The sequence below is a fragment of the Canis aureus genome, chromosome 36 (genome assembly GCF_053574225.1).
Source record: "Canis aureus isolate CA01 chromosome 36, VMU_Caureus_v.1.0, whole genome shotgun sequence".
Taxonomy (NCBI): domain Eukaryota; kingdom Metazoa; phylum Chordata; class Mammalia; order Carnivora; family Canidae; genus Canis; species Canis aureus.
This window is the reverse complement of record NC_135646.1, coordinates 27883740-27904936: the sequence shown is the minus strand read 5'-3', so window position 1 is coordinate 27904936 and position 21197 is coordinate 27883740. Positions and strand designations below refer to the sequence as shown.

The 21197-nt window shown below is 35.2% G+C and overlaps 1 long non-coding RNA gene across 1 annotated transcript in view; it reads left to right on the top strand.

The window, feature by feature from the left end:
• LOC144306240 (uncharacterized) overlaps positions 1-21197 on the top strand; it is a 71893-nt gene that overhangs the window by 44259 nt on the left and 6437 nt on the right. The gene's annotated exons all lie outside the window — the stretch shown is intronic.

The window sequence follows — 21197 nt, the reverse complement described above, 5'->3', positions numbered from 1 at the left end:
CTGTCTTCCAGAGACTACTGTGACTGTTATCATTTTGCCTTTCCACCAGCAATGGATGAAAATTCCTATCTGTTGCCGCACATCCATATCAGAATTTAGAGTTCTCAGTGTCCCTGAATTTTGACCATTCTAACAGATATATGGTGGTATCTCATCATTGTTTTCATTTGTATTTCCCTGATGCTCTCTATGTGTTTATTTGCCATCTATACACCTTCTTTGGTATGATGTCTCTGAAGGTGTTTGGCCCATTTTTAAATTGGGTTGTTTTCTTATTGTTGAGTTTTAAGTGTTCTTTGTATATTTTGGGTAACAGTTATTTATCCCATATGTCTTTGCAAATATTTTCTCCCAGGCTGTGGTTTGTCTTTTCATTTTCTTGATATTGCCTTTTATAGAGCAGAAGTTTTTAATTTTATTCAAGTCCAGATTATCAGTTCTTTCATGGGTCATATCTTTGATGTTGTATATACAAAAGCATCATAATACACAAGGTCATCTGGTTTTCTCCTGTTATTTTCCAGTTTTATAGGATTGCATTTTACATTCAGGTTTATGACCTATTTTCAATTAACTTTTGCAAAGGGTATAAATTCTGTGTCTAGATTCTTTTTTGTATATAAATGTTCAGTTGTTCTAGCACCATTTATCTAAAGTACTATCACTGCTCTGTCAATCCCTTCACTCCTTCGTCAAAGATCAGTGGACCGTACTCATAGAGTTTTATTTCTGGGCTCTATCCTGTTGCATTGCTCTGTCTATTATTTCACAAGTGCTACATTGTCTTCATTACTGTAGCTTTATAGTAGATCTTAAAGTGGGGTAATGTCTGTCCTCCAACTTTGTTTCTTCAATATTGTGTCCTTTGCTAGCCCATATGAACTTTATATTAATTTTATCAATTCCATGAAATAACTTTCTATGATTCTGATTGTGATTGTGTGGAATTTAAATATCAGTTGAGAAGAACTAACAGCTTGAAAATACTGAGTCTTCTATAGGAACTTGGGGCACTTCTACATTACTTAGTTTTTTATTTATTCAACAGTTTTATAGTTTTCTTCATAGTCATATTTTGTTAGCTTTATACTTAAGTATTTTTGTAGATGCTAATATAAATTATATGTTTCCATTTCAAATTCCACTAGTTTATTCATAATATATAAAAAAGCAATTGACTTCTGTATATTAACCTTGTATTCTGAAATATTGCTATAATTGCTTGTTCAATCTAAGAGTTTTTTGGTCAATTATTTTGAATTTTCTACACAAATAATCATGTTTCCTGTTAACAAATATAGTTTTATATCTTCCTTCCCTATCTGTATACTTTTCATTTTCTCTTCTTGCCTTGTTGCATTAGCAAGGACTTCTAGTTGATTTTGAAGAGGAATGGTGAGAGGAAATCTCCTTCTTTTACACTTAATCTTACTGGGAATGCTCTGAATTTTTCACATTTAAGTATGATGTTAGTTATAGATATCTTACAGATAGGCTTTATCAAGTTGAGAAAGTTCCCCTCTATTCCTGAGTTACTGAGAGTTTTATCATGAATGTGTGTTGAATTTTGTCAAATTCTTTTTCTGCATTTAGTGTATAATCATGTCATTTGTCATTTTTAGCCTGTTGATGTGATGGATTACATTAACTGACTTTTGAATGTTGAACTAACCTTGCATACTGGGATAAACTCCATTTGGTCATGGTGTACAATTCTCTTCTAAATTGTTGGTTTCAATTTACTAATGTTTTGTTGAGGATTTCTGCAGCTATGTTCACAAGAGATATTAATCAGTAGTCTTCTTGTAATGACTTTGTCTGGTTTTGGTATTAGGATAATCCTGGACTCAAAGAATGAGTTAGGAAATATTCCTTCAGCATCTGTCCTTTAAAAGAGACTGTAGATATTTGATATACTTTCATCCTTAAGTGTTGGATAGAATTCACCAGTGGATCCATTTGAACCTTAGACCAGTTTTTGAAGAGTCACAGATATTTTGAAGATCAGTGACCCTAAAATTTTAGTAAGCGTTGAATTACCCAGGAATCTGTTAAAATGTAGATTCTGATTCAGGAAGCTCATGGTTGGGCTTGAAATTGTGCAAATGTAATACAACTTCCAAAGTTGTAGATCTGAGACCCATGTTTAAGGTTTTAGAAAGTCCTGCATATTTAGTTTTCTTCTTCATTACTGTTTCCTTTGGTAAGTATTATTTTGCTAAAATCTCAATCTTCAGTATCTCTATAAATTATAAAATAAGTATATAAGCTTGATTGGATTTATGTTAAACATTTTGGCCATAATATTTGATAGCTAGTGTTCTGTATTTCATATCGCTGCACATGAAGAGGCACATATCATGTTGCTCCACTATTAATGATGCTAATTTTAGCAATTTGGTAAGGTGATTATTGCCCAGCATTAAAGTGTTTTTATTTATTCTTTTGCATTTATCCTGGTACCTGTGGGTTACTACTTTAAGATCATGTATATATTTTGTTTCTCAACAGTCTTCTTTGTGTGTATGTGTGTGTGTTTTGGTGTTTTTTTTTTGTTGTTGTTGTTGCTGTTTTCAAGACCTTATTTATTTATTTGAGAGAGAGAGAATGAGAGAGCGACAGCAAGAAAAAAGCAAGGGTGCGGTGGGGGGAAGACAGAGGGAGAGAGAAAGGTAGGCTCCCTACCTAACTGACTGAACCACGCAGGTGCCCCATGTATGTGTTTTAATGTGGATACTTTTATTTTCATCATGGTTTCAATGTCCACTAGAATAGTATTTATAAACAACACCACCAATAATGATCAACCCACCACATTGTAAACCTGCATAAATTTACCAGTAATAGGTTTAAGAACAAAAATTCATTCAAGGCTTTGGGGCTGCATTTAGCTAAAGAGACAGACAGAGAGAGAGAGAGAGAGAGAGAGAAATTGCAAATACCCAAATTTTATCACTCTAAACTGAAACTTAAAACAGCCATTAAAAAGAGTATAATATTGTTTTGATTATACTCCTTCCTATGAAAAAGAGCAAAAAAATGCAGGCACAACCACTAGGGGAGTTAACATAATGGCCTTACAGAAGCTGTCATCTTTTCCCCCTCCTCGGCTATAAGCAGGAGAACGGATGCTGATGCCTAGGTATGCAGCAGGAATGGGAACCGAATTGCTATCCTTCACATGGCCCCTTCCTTGACTCAGGGCCCTGTGGTTTTGAGTTTAAAACTTCTCTTAAGGGAGGACAGTTTAAATCATCAGCTGTCATTTGACTCAGTTGAGCTGTACATGAAATAGTGAGCAAAACACAGGTCAGGCCTGTTGCTTCTTTGCTAGTTCCAGGCCAACTGAAAGACTGCGGCCTGTGAGGACCAAGTCTGAATGTGGTTTGGAAACTCAGGGCTTGGGAAAGGCCATCTAGTATCTGGACAAGGAACAGCAGACAGTGAACATCATTGTGGTCCTGCAAAAAAATCCATGATTTTTAAAATTGTTGTTGTTAGACCAAAGACCCCAGCACCATCTTGCTGGGGTTTAGCACAGGAGTGTGCCTCCTTTGCTCTGCAGGATCCAGGAAAGGGTGGCCAAGGTCACTTTGCTTGATGTCTGCCCAAAGATTCAACCTTGCTAAGGTCCCCTAGGCAGTTTCTGCCCATTCACTCCTGACCTGTGGAAGGACCTATGCCCCCAGAACTTGGACACCTTCTGGATGGGTAACTCTATCAAGCACCCTAACAATCCGGGTGACCTGGTCTGGCATCATGCTATGGGGTTATTGCAATGGAGACAATTATGTGGCCTTTTGATCCAGGAGGGGAAAGAGAGGCTATGGAAAGAAGGGGCCCAAATGTGGTGGTGATAACCACCAAAATCTCTTCAAACGAATTGGAACCACTAGCCACATTATCTGTCCAGATCAGCACACTGTTACCTTACTTTGTGACTCCTTTCCAAGGGACAACCTGATTTCCATTTTGCCATTGTAGGCATTGAAAATTTACATTTACTCCTTTGAAGAACTTGAAATTCAGGCACTGTCTTATCTCAAAGGGTCATTCTATGTCCTCTTCGTGCTCTCCAACAGAGATCTAACTTCTTGTTTTGAGGATTTTTATCCATGAAATGCTTCTGAATTTCTTTGTCTTTATCAGCTACACCCATTTCTGTGGTTTTAATGGCCTGCTTGAGCTGTTTACTCTTAAGTCTTCCAAATTTTATTTTATTTTATTTTATTCTATTTTATTATTTTATTTTATTTTATTATTTTATTTTATTTTATTTTATTTTATTTTATTTTATTATTTTATTTTATTTTATTTTATTTTATTTAAGTCTTCCAAATTTTAAAAACCAGTTAAGCCTGCACCCAGGACTCTCAAGTCCGATCTCAGTAATAGGTGGCTCATATTTGAGCTTCAAGGTTCACATTTCAGTTTCTTTCTCTCAGTCAGCCCTTCCATTTCTTCACATTGGTTTTGGTTTCCACACCGTGATCTCTCCCTACAGCCAGAGGGTGTGGATTTAAGACATTTGTAGCATTGTTTTCATGACCAGACCTGTACTTTCCAGATTGCCTTGTGATGGGCTACAGTCAGCAATGTAGAAGCCCATTCTTCAAGGCTCCTTTATGGATGTCAGCTGATTCTTATACAACATGGGGTCATTTCCTTGTGAGGAAAGCACACTGTTACCAAATTTGTATTTTGTGGTTACATTAATCTACTCATGGAACTCTTATGAGTTAGGTGGGAAAAAAGAAAAAAAAAATTCCTTGTTCCTCATAGAACACACATGGCTTCAGGAGCTGCCTTTCCTCCTGGAGGAACTAAAGACATACTATCTATTCTTTGTAGATACATATCCCTTGTAAATCTTATATTTTTTCCTAACCTTTCAATTTATTTTCAGCTTAGTGGATGCTTTCTTCACTAGGCTGTCTCGATGTTAGTTTATTTCACTGCCAGGCCAAAACTGACCTGGGAAGTTTGTAGCATGAGGGCCTTTACATGGGAGCCCATGTAGGACAGGCCTTGTAATGGAGCAGAAGTTGCTAGTGTTAAATGGTCCTTACTGATTGCCCATAGCTGTTGACCTCTCTGCACTTATTTTCAGAGAAGATTCATGGACTGGAGTAGATTATGCTAGAAAAGCAAGGGCATTCAAGCCTGGGAGATCTGATGCTGCATTTTCTGCTCTGGTCTCCTAGAGGGGTCTCATCCCTTCTTGCCACTGCTGCTACTACTGTTCAAGAGGAAGAGACATGATTGCATTGATAATGAGATGTAATATGAAGCCCAGGAGAGGGGAGCTACTAATGCTCTTAGCTCCTGAGCTGCCACTGTTGTCCGATGGCTCTCTGGCTCACACCGAACTGATCGTCCAGGCCTTAAAGGCTAGATACGTAAGCCTATACCTAATGGTTTTAGCATCTAGCAATGACTTTTATTGAATCAGTTATTAAATTTGGAATTGCAAAATGATATATATTTTTTTTAATTAGTAGATGGCATTTTTCCAGGAAGAAGGAATTTTCTATTCCATACTTCCATACTTCTCCCTTTGGTATGCATTTCTATGAGTTTTGGGTTTTTGTTTGTTTGTGTGTGTGTGTTTGTTTGTTTGTTTGTTTGTTTTTCTTGTATGCTCATTGTTACCTATGTGGCCTGCAAGAGCCCCTTCAAGCTGGTTTTTGTTTCCTTTTGACATAACTTTTTTTTTGGGGGGAGGGGTACTTTCTTTCTGGAATTGTATCTAATACAGGTGAATTCAACTATATCTAACACTTGTATTCACCTGCCCCAGATCTGCTATCAGCCATATTCCCAACAATCTCTCATTCTTTTTAGCGGAAAATAGTATCTAGAAAATAAGACACTATCACTAGGGGAACTCATTACTAGTGAGATATCATTACTTTTAGGTTGTTTTAATGGATTATTTATTCACTTTGAATCCTATTTGCTTCATATAAGTCATATTGTGTTTGGCTAGATTACAACTCCAGATAAAATCTTTTGTAAAAGCAAACGTAAGTAGCATATTTTTCAGGCTGTGGTAATCATCTGAACCAGAAAAGAATACGAAAGAAAGACTTTGAAAATATCTGTCCCTTGCTTTGGCACATGGATAAATGTGATCAGATAAAGAACTCAGGCACCACATATTTTTCTCCAAATCAGCAGATGTTTGTTTCCTGTCTTCTGTTTCTATATTTGATGAGTATGAGGTTATCCCTTTCTTTTGATTGGTTGGTCATAAGTGACTATTAAAAAAAAAAAAAAACCTCTCTCCGTGTAATATGATTCTCCACAATTAAATGATGTCATGTGAGATTTTTGACATTAGATGATATCATTTCCATAATATATGATTTACCTTCTTTGATTAGCTTATCTAGAAATTTGGAGAAACATTTATAATCTCATGTTAGCATTTGAGCTAGAGAGCTACATTTTAAAGTTAGGGTAGAAAGGAAAATGCTATCCTGGGCAGGTTTCATCTGAAAGTCTTCCTCTGCAATTTTAGTCTCAGTTTGTTACGTATTCATCCCTGTGATCACCTTCCAGATGTACCTCTTCTGTTTCTTCCTGCTATCTTCATGGCGACCAGCTACATTTTTTATAAGTTGCTAAGGGTGACTCCCTGAAGTATATTGATACACTTTAATTTCGTATTTCACTATATATTTTCATCTCATTATTATTGTTGTTTCATTGCTGGAAAATCAACTTCCTTCAGAATTCATCCTTTGTAGGTTAGAAAGTTGTGATCTAAAGGCAGGGGAGAAGAAAAGGGTGCAAAGTTTACCCAAGTATTTTCTTTAATCATTTCTCTCAATATCTTCTTTCCTGTTGTGATATAAGAAAGGACCCAAAGTGGCAGAGTTTTCAGCCTGGTCCCTGCCAAGCTGAGGGATAAATTACAAGCCTCCTTTAGACTTTTCTCCACATTTACCCACAATACTACACTGTGCTCATTTGTAGTAAGATTTGTGCATGCTACTGATTGGTTCTTCCAGTTTTTTTCTAAATTCTATTTTCATCTGGATAATATTGTCTGAACTCTGTGTTATTAGTTTGAGGCTTTTCCTAGTTTGGGAATAGGACTTTTATTTGGTGGGGATTTATTTCAGAAGCTATCATGAGGGAGGTCCAGATTTTAAATGTGGACTTGGGATGCCACCATATTTAAGGTCAGAGAAACTTAAAAAAACTGATGATTTTGAACCTCTACAAATCACTGTTCATTTCAGAAGTAAGGCCAGGTGCTTTCTGATTTTCTCATTCAATAGTTTAAAATTTTAAGTTCAAGAGAAGTTGGGATACAAAAGAAACATTTGCTTAGCTTTATTTTTTTTCCACCACCAATTTAAAAGTCACAGTGTAAGTTACCACCTCAGAAATTCTATTTGTATGTAGAGGAATATAGCCAGGTATGAGAGATTCTAAGTTTATTTTCCAGAAAAAGAAAAGACTATTTGTGAACATTAAATGTAAGAAAATCTAAATTTATTTTAGATGAGTCACATGAGTCAGACCTAAGCAAATGAAATACATATTTTTTCATATTGTGGAATGAAATTCTCAGTCTAGAAGTTGGAGACTGGGCACTTCTTTTGAAAAATATCAGGCCAGATTGAATGATACCATATGGTCAGTTCCAGTCTAGAACTTTATGTAACTGGAATCCTACAGTTTGTACTCTTTTGTGCCTGACTTCTTTGACTCAGCTTAATGATTTTAGATTTATCCTTTGTTGTCTAAGTAGATTTTTTTTTATTATTGCTGAGTGGAATTTCAATGTATGAGTTACCACAATTTATGCAATCCTCTATCGATGGACTTTTAGGATATTCCAGCCCTTAGCTATCATGAGTAAAACAGCTATGAACAAGCTCATCTTTTTATATGTCTTAATTTACCTTGACTAAATCATTAGAAATAACATTGCCAGGTCACTAAATAGATATACGTTTATTTTTATAAGAAATTGCCTATTTCTAAAGTGGCTGTGCTGTTTTTACATTCCTGTAAAGAATATATGAGAACTCTAACTTACCCACCTCTTTCTATATCTGCTATTGTCAGTCGGTTTTATTTGTTTGTTTTTAGGTATTCTGGTGGGTATGTAGTGATAATTATGTTTTAATTATACTTCCCAAACTTATGTTGAATATCAAACCAGAAATCAAGCCTAATGTAGTTTGTAATTATTATACTTCAGCTATATATATATATAATAAGATTTAATCTATATTTGTTAAAATAGAACTTCCAAAAATAGGTAAAACGTCATGACCTATATAAATAAAAAATAAACATGTCAAATATTATGTTGATTAATGAATCAGTAAGATGTTACAAGTAGTTCAAAGGAAAATGTAAAAACCAGGGACATATATAGGCCAGAAATGTACAGATAGATGAAAAACTAGATTTTTCCCTGGGTGGTTAGAGAGAATCAACTGTTTATTAGACAACATACACTCCTATAACTATAAACAGGAATTGTTTGCATTGCTTTAAGTTATCGACAGGGATTTAAGTAGCTTGAAAAAAAAATGATACAAAGGCAAAATCACATAGAATCAGATAACCTTAAATATTTGCTCTAAATGATGAACAATTTTCCTTTGAAGACACCTGATAATTTTTTGTTCTATTTGAGAAACTTTCACAATTTTCCTTTACATCCTATACTTGATATTAAAATGATCACTGAAAAATTTTTTAAAATAGCAAAATTTTAGATGTTTATATTAAAATAAAATAATACTGTAAAAATATATATTGCTTCTCAGAATATTGCTCCTATTCTGTAATAATTAGTTATAGAAATGTGTAGACCTCCTTCTTTTGAAATTGAAATAAAAAATTATAGCAATATAAAAATAAAGTAAAATAATGTTTGCAATTCAAGAAATACAAACGCTTAATGATTAATTGTTTGTGTGTGATGTGTGCCAGGTGGCATACCCATAATCCTTTCACATATGAGATCATCCTCATCCAGCTTGTTAAAGTTAGGGACTAAATTAGCTAGTACATAAATCTTACTTTTTCTGATATTTTGGGACAAGGAATATGCTTATTTATTAAAAAAATATGTATTATATATATATATATATACAGACACGCAGTTCCCTGCACAGAATTAGGATGACTATTGGCATTTTAGCAACATATAATGACTATAATTTTATCTACTTATGAAAATGGTTATATCCATGGGAAGTATTCATCTAACCTTATCCATGGACAGTTACAGAAAATTTCTTTAACTTCAAGTAGCTCAGCTGTTATGTACTGACTAGATTGGTTTTAAGTTGGAAGGTTTTTATTTTGTTTTCTAAACATAGCGTGGTCCCTGTAGAGCCTAAAAAGGCTAGTATCCAAGATCTATAAAGAACTTATTAAACTCAGCAGCAAAGAAACAAACAATCCAATCATGAAATGGGCAAAAGACATGAACAGAAATCTCACAGACAAAGACCTAGACATGGCCAACAGGCACATGAGGAAATGCTCCGCATCACTGGCCATCAGGGAAATACAAATTAAAACCACAATGAGATCCCACCTCACACCAGTGAGAATGGGGAAAAGTAACAAGACAGGAAACAACCAATGTTGGAGAGGATGTGGAGCAAGGGGAACCCTCCTGCACAGTTGGTGGGAATGTGAACTGGTGCAGCCACTCTGGACACTGTGTGGAGGTTCCTCAAAGAGTTAAAAATAGACCTGCCCTACGACCCAGCAATTGCACTGTTGGGGATTTACCCCAAAGATGCAGATGCAGTAAAACTCCAGGACACCTGCACCTCGATGTTTCTAGCAGCAATGTCCACAATAGCCAAACTGTGGAAGGAGCTTCAGTGTCCATCGAAAGATGATGGATAAAGCAGATGTGGTCTATGTATACAATGGGATATTCCTCAGCCATTAGAAACAACAAATACCCACCATGTGCTTCAACGTGGATGGAACTGGAGGGTATTGTGCTGAGTGAAGTAAGTCAGCTGGAGAAGGACAGACATTATATGGTCTCATTCAACAGGGAATATAAAAAATAGTGAAAAGGGATTAAAGGGAAAAGGAGAGAAACTGAGTGGGAAATATCAGAGAGGGAGATAGAACATGAGAGACTCCTAACTCTGGGAAATGAACAAGGGGTCATGGAAGGGGAGGTGGGTGGGGAGGGTGGGGGTGACTGGGTGACGAGCACTGAGGGGGGCATTCGATGGGATGAGCACTGGGTGATATGCTATATGTTGGCAAATCAAACTTCAATAAAAAATATATACAAATAAAATAAAATAAAATCCTATTCTATCCTGAGTTATGTATGTGGATTTGTCCTCCAAATTAGCATGAGATGAAGTGATTCTTCTAAAATGTACCAATTGTACAGAGAAAGGGAGGAATTAACTAATGAATACATTAAGCAAACAAGGATCAGAATGCAGGGGAAGGGGATAGAATATTCAGTAGGATGATTGTTTTTTGTTTTACCCCTAATGAATTCATCAATTTAATCTCTTACTGCTGGTTGCAATATTGGGTTGACAACCTATAATTTGTTCAGTCATTCAGTGAAATTTCATTGTGATTTTGCTAAATGGTAGTCACTGTTCTAGGTATTTGGGATACAGAATATAGTTTCACTGAAAACAGCCTGTCAGAGGAGATGGACAAGTTGAATTTTTTTGATAAATTGCAATATGTGTTAAGATAGAAATTATTTTCTCAGATAGTTGTGTCAATTTTAAATGAAGTATAAAAGATGTGCTACTTTCTCTTTGAAAAGCTGGTGGTTTAACTTTGAAAGGAAATCCTGATTTTAAATTGAATTACTTAAATTTATTTAATCTAGTTAAATGCCTTATTTGGTATGCTAAAATAGACTGATTTTTTTATTTAATGCCTTTTAAATCAAAATTTGAAAGTATTTCGAGAAAACTTGTGGATATAGATTCAGAAGTAAGGAGAGACCCCATAAACCCTTTACTCAGCAGCCCCAGTGATAACATCTTGCAAAGTTGTAATACAATAATGTCACACCAGGATGTTGACAATGATATGGTCTAGATACTGAAAAACCCATCATCACATTCTTGCTGTCCTTAAAAAGCCTTACTAATGTCCTCTTCAATTCTCTTTGGCAATCACTAATATGTTCTCTATTTCTATAAGTGTGTCTTTCCAAAGGTCATATAATTGCAGTCATGTAGCGTGTGAACATTTAGGATTGTCTTTTTTGTCTACATTGTTCCCTGGAAATTCATCCAAGTTTATTGTGTTTATCAGTAATGAACTCATTTTTAGCGAATAGTACCACATGGTATGGATGTACTATAGTTTGTTTAATGATGCATCTTTTGAAGGGCATCTGTGTAATTTTTGGGTTTTGGCTATTATGAATAAAGCTCCTATTCATCCATACCTGCATTCGCATGAAAACATGTTTTTATCTCTTTGGAAAAAATGTGCAAGAGTGCATTTTGCTTTATTGTGTGGTAGTTGTATGTTTAGTTTTTTAAGAAACTTCGAAATTGTTTCCAGGGTGGCCTTACCATTTTACATTTCTACCAGCAATATATGTATGAGTGATTCAGTTTTTCTATATCCTCATAACATTTGGTGTTGTTACTATATTTTTTATTTTAGCCATTTTGACAGGATTGAAATGATACGATGGTTTTAATTTGCATTTTACTAATAGCTATGGATGTTAAATATCTTTCCATGTGATGACTTGCCATCTGTATATCTTCTTCTGTGAAATCTTTATTCATGTCTTTTGCCCATTTCTAGTTGGATTTCATTTTTCATTTTACTGTTGACTTTTAAGAATTCTTTATGTTTTTTTGTTATGAATCCTTCATCAGATATGTGATTTGCAAATATTTTCTTTCAGTCTGTAAGTTGCCATTTCACCCTTTAGCAGGATATTTCTCAGAGCAAATTTTTAAAATTTTGAGGAGAACCAATGATCTTTTCTATTATTTATTTTTATGGATAATGCTTTTGGTGTCAAATCTGAAAACTTTTTGTCTAGCCTGAGATCCAGAAGATTTTCTCTAGGCTGGCAATTCCTCCTCCTCCTCCTCCTCCTCCTCCTCCTCCTCCTTTCTTCTTCTTCTTCCATTGTCACTTTAACTTAAATTTGGATGTATATATTTAGAGTCCTTATGAAAAATAAAAAAAATTCTATGGGCAGGGAGAGATGTAAGCCATTACTAGATGTATTGAATTAGTTGAGCAAATTATTGTTAGGATTCTAAGAAAATTAATCAAAAACAAATGTTTTGATGATATGATAAAGATAACCTAGTTGGAAAATCAGTTAAGCTCCTGAGAATGGCTTATAGCTTGTGAAGATAAAGTATGATAAAGGTCCTTTAGAAGAGGAGCATAGAATACTATCAAAATCAAACTTTTCTTTTTCTAGAGCTCATCCTGTCTATGTCTACTTGCCATTTCTCAGAAATCTATAAACAATATTCATTGCCAATGGGAAGAAGTATTGTACTGATAATGCATACACATTTTTATTCTTATTAAAATGAGACAGAAAAGTTAACTTTAGAACATTTTATTTCCTGTAACTCAAGTAAATATATGAAATTTTTTAAATTGCATTTTTTAAACAAAATTTATTTATTTATTCCTCAGACACACACACACAGAGGCACAGACACAGGCAGAGGGAGAAGCAGGATCCATGCAGGGAGCCTGACGTGGGTCTCAATCCCAGGACCCCAGGATCACACCCTGGGCCGAAGGCAGGCACTAAACCGCTGAGCCACCCAGGCTGCCCCTAAATTGCATTTAATAACACATCAATCTACTAAATAAAATGATACTTTATTGTATCATTTTCCTGCTTATAATGGGAATGTCTCCAATGAATGATCATTAACCATTATGGTTACTTTTTATTGGAATAATTTTTTAAAAAGATTTTAATTTTTTTATTCATGAGAGACATAAAGAGAGGCAGAGACACAGGCAGAGGGAGAAGTAGGCTCCCTGCAGGGACTTGATGCAGGACTTGGTCCCAGGACTCCAGGATCAGGCCCTGGGCCAAAGGGAGATGCTTAACCACTGAGCCACCCAGGTGCCCCAGAAACAGAAAATTTTTAAGCAATTCATACTATAATGGCATGACTTAAAACTCAAGAATGGATATAGGATATCATCAAATGTAATTTGGGCATATAAAAATCTACTTTTTAATATATATATATAATATATGTCTTCTTTTATTATGACATTTCTTTAAAAAAAAAAAGATTTTATTTATTTATTCATGAGAGACACAGAGAGAGAGGCAGAGACACAGGCAGAGGGAGAAGCAGGCTCCATGCACCGGGAGTCCGACGTGGGATTCGATCCCGTGTCTCCAGGATCGCCCCCTGGGCCAAAGGCAGGCGCTAAACCGCTGCGCCACCCAGGGATCCCCAAAATAACTTCTTATTATGAAGGCATATTTTCTTGAGATAATTACTTGAAAATATTCGCATTTGTCTTAGCAATTATTGACTTATTCAGACACATAACAAATTCTATGCTATTAGGTAGAATAGCGTACTACTTTTTTTTCTACTTTTTTTCTTTTTGAGAATTTAAATATGTCTTAGCACAAAATTATATATTTTATATCTTATTTTATTTTTATTATTAACATACCTTCATAAAATTCTGTTTATTCTATCTTCATCCTAGGTGTTTTAGTCTTGCAAGTGGACTTTAGAGTCAACATTTTATTATCAATGTATAGTTTATCACAATGCAGAGACTGTAGCCATGGACACTTATAATATATTTAAATTTTGATGTGCCTAGTGCATGATTTTTTTAATGCATTTTTAACCAACAATAAATGGGATGCCTTATTTACAATGCCCTGAATTCAGTGCACTTTATCTAAATGAAGAAAATCAATTAGATATTTAATTATTTAATACACTTTTAGTCTTCTATTGAATCAAAATTATATTAATTCTTACCATTTTAATAATCCAACTCTTCTACTGGTCTGGAGATTACACATTTGTTTTTAATCTTTTCAACCTTAATCAGACTATTAATTAAAATTCATATGTCAATAACTTCAAATGTTTTTAAAAATAGTTCCTTCTAGGAATATTACAAGGGTGGTATGGTAGTTCACTAGTTGCTTTTCAATATCCATACATCCTTTCTAAGGTTAGAGGAAGTTTTATTATAGTCAGAAATTTAGCCTAGACTGCATTCTCATCTGGAGGTTCACCTGAGGGTCCACTTCTAGACTTAATTAATATGTGATTCTTGAAAGGATTCAGCCCCTTGATTGTTGGTATAAAGCCCTTACTTTAGTATCTTCTCTGTTTAATCACAATGCTGGATTTTTGTCATGTTACACTACATGAATTGAACTATATCCTCCCCAAATTATGTCTACCCCAAAGTTATTTGTGAATATAACTTTATTTGGAAATAAAGTCTTTGCAGATGTGTAATCGAATTAAGAAGAGGTTATACTGGGTTACAATGGGCCCAAATTTAAGATGACTGTTGTCTTTATAGGAAAAAGGAGATTGGAACACAGACACAAGCAAGTAGGAGAATATCATGCTAATGTGGCAGCATAAATTTCTCAAGCCAAAGAATAACCAAAATTGCTACAACCACCAAAAGGTATAAGAGGCATACATTGACTATCTTAAAATTCTAAACAAGGGCACTTGGGTGGCTCAGTGGTTGAATGTTTGCCTTTGTCTCGGGTTGTGATCCCAGGGTCCTGGGATGGAGTCCTGCATAGGGCTCTCTGCAGGGAGCCTGCTTCTCTCTCTGCCTGAGTCTCTGACTCTCTCTTTCTCTCTCTCTCTCTCTCTGTCTCTGAGCCTGATGTGGGACTTGATCTTGATCCTGGATCCCGGGATCACGCCGGGAGCCAAATGCAGACACTCAACCTTTGAGCCACCCAGGGGTCCCTAAAAAAAAAAAAAAAAAAAAAAAAAAAAAGAAGAATTCTAAGCAAAATGTTTTACAAATGAGGAACTGAGTTTTTAGAAATTAAATTAAATTATTTGATTAATTAAATGATTTGTTCTAAGTTATATAGGTTTGTTAGGACAGAAACACTTTCTGAACAAAGCTCACAGAACCACTATTATGCTAGCTGGCTGATATTTTTGGAATACTTAAATTTATCATATAGAAGGAGAAAAGTTTATTCCTAGAATTTCCCTGAATGAAATTCATTGATAGAAATGCACACACACACACACACACACACACACACACACACACTTTCAAACATGTCACTTCATACCTAATAAACATGAATTGTTTCATAGTCCTATTGAAGGACCAAGTTTTGTAATCACAAGACAAATCATTAGGACAAAGAATCCAGCATCATCAGACTGTAAAACCGCTGACATACATAATAGATTTTTGTATAGAGTGGGTGTTTAGAGCTATAAGAGAATGAAGCCAATACCAAAACTAAGTCATAACACAAGGGAATACCCAGAGTTGATATATTGGATTCACGTTTATTATAATTAATCTCAGAGTATGGTGGATTGGATGATATTCCTGCCCTTTCCAAGTAGCAACTTTCTTAGTAAGGTGCAGGAAGGAGAGAAAGAGAGAGAGAGAGAGAGAGAGAGAGAGAGAGAGAGAACAAGAACAGAGTTAAACTAGAATTGTGGGGGTGGCAAGTATCTTGGTAGAATTTGATCATCATCTTAGAACAATGCTTGGCATATGTTAGGTGCACAATTAGATAGTGTTGAACAATTTAATGAATGAAGGGCTCGGGTTTTGTGTTTGTTTAGTTTTTATTTAAAAATTCCAGTTCGTGTAATCTAACTTTCAGGTGTACAATTTAGTGATTCACACTTCTATACCACACCCAGTGTTCATCACAACAGGTGCACTGCTTAATCCTAAGTGTCTTGGTTCTTAAGGAGTATGCTACTCCAAATTAAAAGCAATAATCTTTTCTGGGCTTTATTATGTCACAAGCTGAAAGTACACATGTAGGTCCTCCCCCAATTATCTATATTTGAGGCCTGGTGTGCTGTCTGGTTTTTGCTCTAGTTCTCTCAGAATGTTTCTAGGAGTTTTAGAAGATTGGTGATCTCTAAGACCCACTGGGATAATGGCACTTGGGCATCAGCATAAGGAATGGGGCCTGACATCCTCTATTTCATGATTGACCAATCAGCAGTCAACAAAAACTAAGTTGTACTTTTTATTGAATTTGTACGTATAATAGATGTGAGAAATCTATTAAACAGATAAATAAGTTACAAAAGCTACATAGGCACAAGGATTCCTAAGGATTTCTTACTAGGATAAGTTCCTGCTCCACTATTCTCCTTTTTTTTATGTGACCAGGGCCTGCTTACCTCTTAGTAGACCAGTTTTTCTGACTATATCCATGTCTTATACTCTGAGACAACTACTCCTAGCCTCAGGTTGGTTGATTGTTTTTGTACTGTGTGATATATATGAAATTTTTAAAAAATAATGTAACAGATTGATGACATATTGCCTAAAATTTGCAGTTTTTAAAAACATCATCATGGGCAGTTTAAAAAAATATTGTGTCACCAATAGCCTGTTTTTGGAACTGCACTAATATTTGTCCATATTTTTCAAGTTTTGCTCATGAAGAGTTAAAACAAATTAAAGAGTGCATGGTCTGTCTGGAAAAGTGAATTACAGTTGTTTTGGAAAACAAAATAAAATAAATAAAACTTGAAGCCTAAAAAGTAAAAACTCAACATTTACATTACTAGTAGAAGGTGACTGAATATCTATGGATAAGTTAAAGAGGTTGCTTGAGGAAAGCATATAAGGTGACTGCCAACAAATTGATGCAAACAGAGTGAAGTTGATGGAATTAGAGGTGAGAGGAAAAAGAAAACTGATATTTTTTTTAAAGAAAATTGATATTGACTAAACAGCCATTATTTACATCCTTTGCTCACATACAGTACTTCATATAAATATGAGAATGATTCTGTGGATAAGCAAATATAGCTGTGGCATTGCAGAGATTAGGGAATGGAAAAGTTATGCATACCAAGCAACTAGTAAAGAGGAATTGTGATTTAAGCACAGGTCTCTCTAATACCAAAACACATAGTGGCAATTGAATGGGGGGGAAAAATGTTGGTGTAGATGAGGGGAAACATGGCTCAATGCCTGAGGCTTCCAGAAAGTCAAAGCTTTTCCAGAATAGATGGAATTAGAGATTTAAGAACATGAACTACCTTGTGCCACAGTTATTTGAGACTCGCATCAGTAACATCTAGAAATGTGTGCATCAACAGTTATTTTCCAGGGTAGAGATGAGCACAGAGGAGGAATTAAGAGTTTCTGAAAGGACATGCAAATAAAAAAGTTAATGAATATTATGAGTTTGTGTTTGAAGGATGGGATGGAAGTCTCAGAGGTAAGTTCTAGAACTATACAAATTTTGGTATTATTTTAGCAGAACCTGTGACGGAAGAAACAATGAGATTGAGTAGTTAGGCAAGAGAGAGATGAGAAAAGCCCTTAAATAAACTATATTCTAGAATAACCTTGGCTAAAAGATGCAGAGTGATTATGAAATATTAATACCATTATATATTTTAAAAAGTAAGATTTATTCAACTAGTTTATATTGAATGGAGGAGTTTTATATTTAAACAACATGTCTGAATTAGCCTTATAATGAAGATTTGGCACCAGAAATAACCTTTGGAGAAAGTTTGAACTAGAGAGTGGTGTCTACCATTTGGGTAGTTTCAGAAATTATACATAGATATAAAAATTTGCTGGCCTGTAAAAAGGCAAGCAATATGTTTTTGTTGAGTGAGCGTTGAATTATCAGAAGAAAGAATTGCCATAGGAGTTAAATACCGATATCCCGAAGTTATTAAGTTCTGGGATACGAATATTTAATGTAGAGTCCATGGGTCTGCGTATACTTCTAATGATCTACAACATGCCCCCCGCCCCCCACTCATCAATTATATGCAGAAGTTTGAGAGGGAGTGCTTATTTGCATTTCCTTGTGGTGAGGGACATTTTCATCATAGTCTCAAAGAAGTTTATGACTTGAGACTTTGGAAGGAAAACTAAATGTAGAAAGTATAAAATTAGAATAGATCAGCATTTGATGCCATTTATATCTACAGAATTGTTGAAAGGTAATTTTTAAAAATTATTAAATTCGAATTTTAGGAGATAGATTACATACCATTCTCCCATTTTAAATCTGAAATCGAAGTAAGATTCTTCAAAATATGTTGATTTTTATTTTAAGATATAAGATATTCAGGCTTAATTGACTTCAGATTATTACAATATCAATTATCTCCTTAAATTAAGATAGCATTGCCATTTGTAATTGTGGTTGACATACTTATATTTGACTTTTGACAGAGACATATACATTTTTTTGAGATGCAGTAACATATTATCATTATTATTATTTTTAAAGATTTTATTTGTTTATTCATGAGAGACACAGAGAGAGGCAGAGACACAGGCAGAGGAAGAAGCAGGCTCCCTGTGGGGAGCCCCATGTAGGACTCAATCCCGGGACCCGGGATCACACCCTGGGCAGAAGGCAGACGCTCAGCCACTGAGCCACCCAGGTGTCCCTATAGCAACAAATTAAAGATCAAACTGAGAAACTTAATTTGTGATAATCTTTTCAGTGACAAATTGAAGCTTACACTAAAAATATTTTGTAAAGACAAAATATAGTTTTCATGATTATTGTTACTCTTACTTCCTACCTAAATAATTTATGCCACAATAATTTACACATTACGAATATGCAAACTTTTCATCTGGACATTTTTGTGTTCATGGGAATCCTTTGAATGGATTAATGAGCTTATTAACTCGATGATTTTCTATAATGCAGACATCTATTAGTATATTTACATTAGAATTATTTTCTTCATTATTTTACAATATCTATTTTTACCACAGGAAAAGGATTTTTAAAAAAGAATTCAGTTTTATACATATTACAATGCAAAATGCAATTTTAAGGACAAAAATGAAAGCCACTCTAGTAACCAGTTTGTCCTTCAGCTCAAAACAGATTGTCTTAGAAATTGTATCCAAATCCAAATAATTAAGCAATTGTTTTTTGTTCTAATATAATTTTTCATAGTATATTTCTTAGAGAATATAGTTACATCTGTAACATGGTATTTTTTTTTTATTTTTTTAAAGATTCATTTATTATTCATGAGAGACACAGAGAGAGGCAGAGACACAGGCAGAGGGAGAATCAGGCTCCATGCAGGGAGCCCAACATGGGACTTGATCCCAGGTCCCCAGGATTAGGTCCTGGGCTGACGGCGGCTAAATCGCTGAGCCACCCGGGCTGCCCCTGTAACATGATATTTTTAATGTAGTAGAAGAGGCAACATCCCAGGTTGATTATATTGTGTATGTAGACTATAACAGTATTTTCCTGTCTTCCCTATTTATCGCAGGGAAAAATGACTGAAGGTTGGTGGGAGCTAATAAATGAAAATGACCAGAAAGCTTTTATAGCAAATTGATTAAAGCTTGACTAGTACTATGGACACTTCCCAAAGACTAGTGATAGATTTTAGGGGTTCATGCAAACCAACTAAAGAAATTTAGACCAGTTAGAGGAGAAGAGAGAACATTCTAAGTACTAATCATAAGTAGTGATTAGGCTAACAAAAAGCAAGTATGTCTTGCTTTTTGAAAGTTCATGTCATACCATTTTGTTTTTATGAAAGACTTACATTTGTTCTTTTGTTGGTAACTGAAAGAAATCTGATAGGATTTTCACTTTTATGAGAAAAGGCAAAAAAGCAAAAATGGGGTTCCGCATATGTTTTGCGGTGAACCTTTATAGAGGCAGTGCATATCCAGAAGGGAAAGAGGGGCCCCACCAGGTTCTTTCCGCAGCAACTATACTCAGCATCTCAGCAACAAGCTGCCATCGTGTTGAACTCTGTGAGCATCTGTGCTTTATCTCTGGGTTTTTAATTTGGTTTTGTTTTGTGCATCCATAGGAAGATGTGTCTTAAGGAATCAGAAAAGCCTAAGAGACATTATTTAGGGGGTCTGGAAAGGCTCAAGCATTTCCCCACATGAATGAATGGTAATTGCTTCTTTGCTTTGCTCCATTTCAGCATATGAAAGCTTTCATAGGATCGCTCTACTTTCAGACAGTGGGGGAAAGCTGTATTATATAGGTGGTTTTGAGCCTTGAAAAATGTGGGGTTGGCTACAGCTCTGCAAGCATGAAATTGCTTCCCATAGCACCCTGGGCAAGCTAAGGTAATGAAGTCTTCATAACTTAATATGAATTAAGTTAACTTCATAAGTTAATATGAATTCTAGAGTTCCTTAGTCATAAGTGTGCACATCAAGAAGGATGCTATTTATTTACTAGATATTTTTTTTCTCAGGAGTTAGGATTAGATCAACACAGAACTAGTTAGCTGGTTAGACACAGGAATTGAGGCAAAGGGAAAAACACTGTGGGCATCCGAGTTTTGCTAAAAGCCAATTACTAGAATAGGAATCTAAATTTAGATTGCTAAGAAGGGGGTCAAGGAAATAAGTCAGGTGTTGACAGCTGAGATTCCATTTTCCTTAGTGATTTTCTGGCTTCCAGAAGCACCATCTGTCCTGGGTTTCCATGAAGTATGAGCTTCCATTTAATGTGTAGGCAATCTATCACTGATTTTGTAGGTATTCTGATTATCTCCATCCCTTGAAATTAAGTAAACACAAATAATGTCATGACCACATTCTACCACACTTTATGGTTGTGGGGTGAAAACAGGGGAGTATTCCATTAAACGCTGATGTCCTTGAGCAAACACTGCACTCAAGTCCAGAACTTGGTACATTACAACACATATTCATAACACGAATGTTAGAAATATAAGAAATAATACAGAATATGAAAGTGTGAAAAGGAAATAGAAAAACTGAGGATAAGGAAATGTAAAAAAATAATATTCACAGTAATAGACATAACATTAGGTGAATTTTGGATAACAGACCTTAAAAATATTTTATTTATTTATTTGAGAGAGAGAGAGTTGGGGGAGCAACAAGGGAGGAGCAGAGGGAGAGGGAGAAGCAGACTCCACATTGAGTGCAGAGCCCGATGCAGTGCCTGCCCACAACCTTGACAT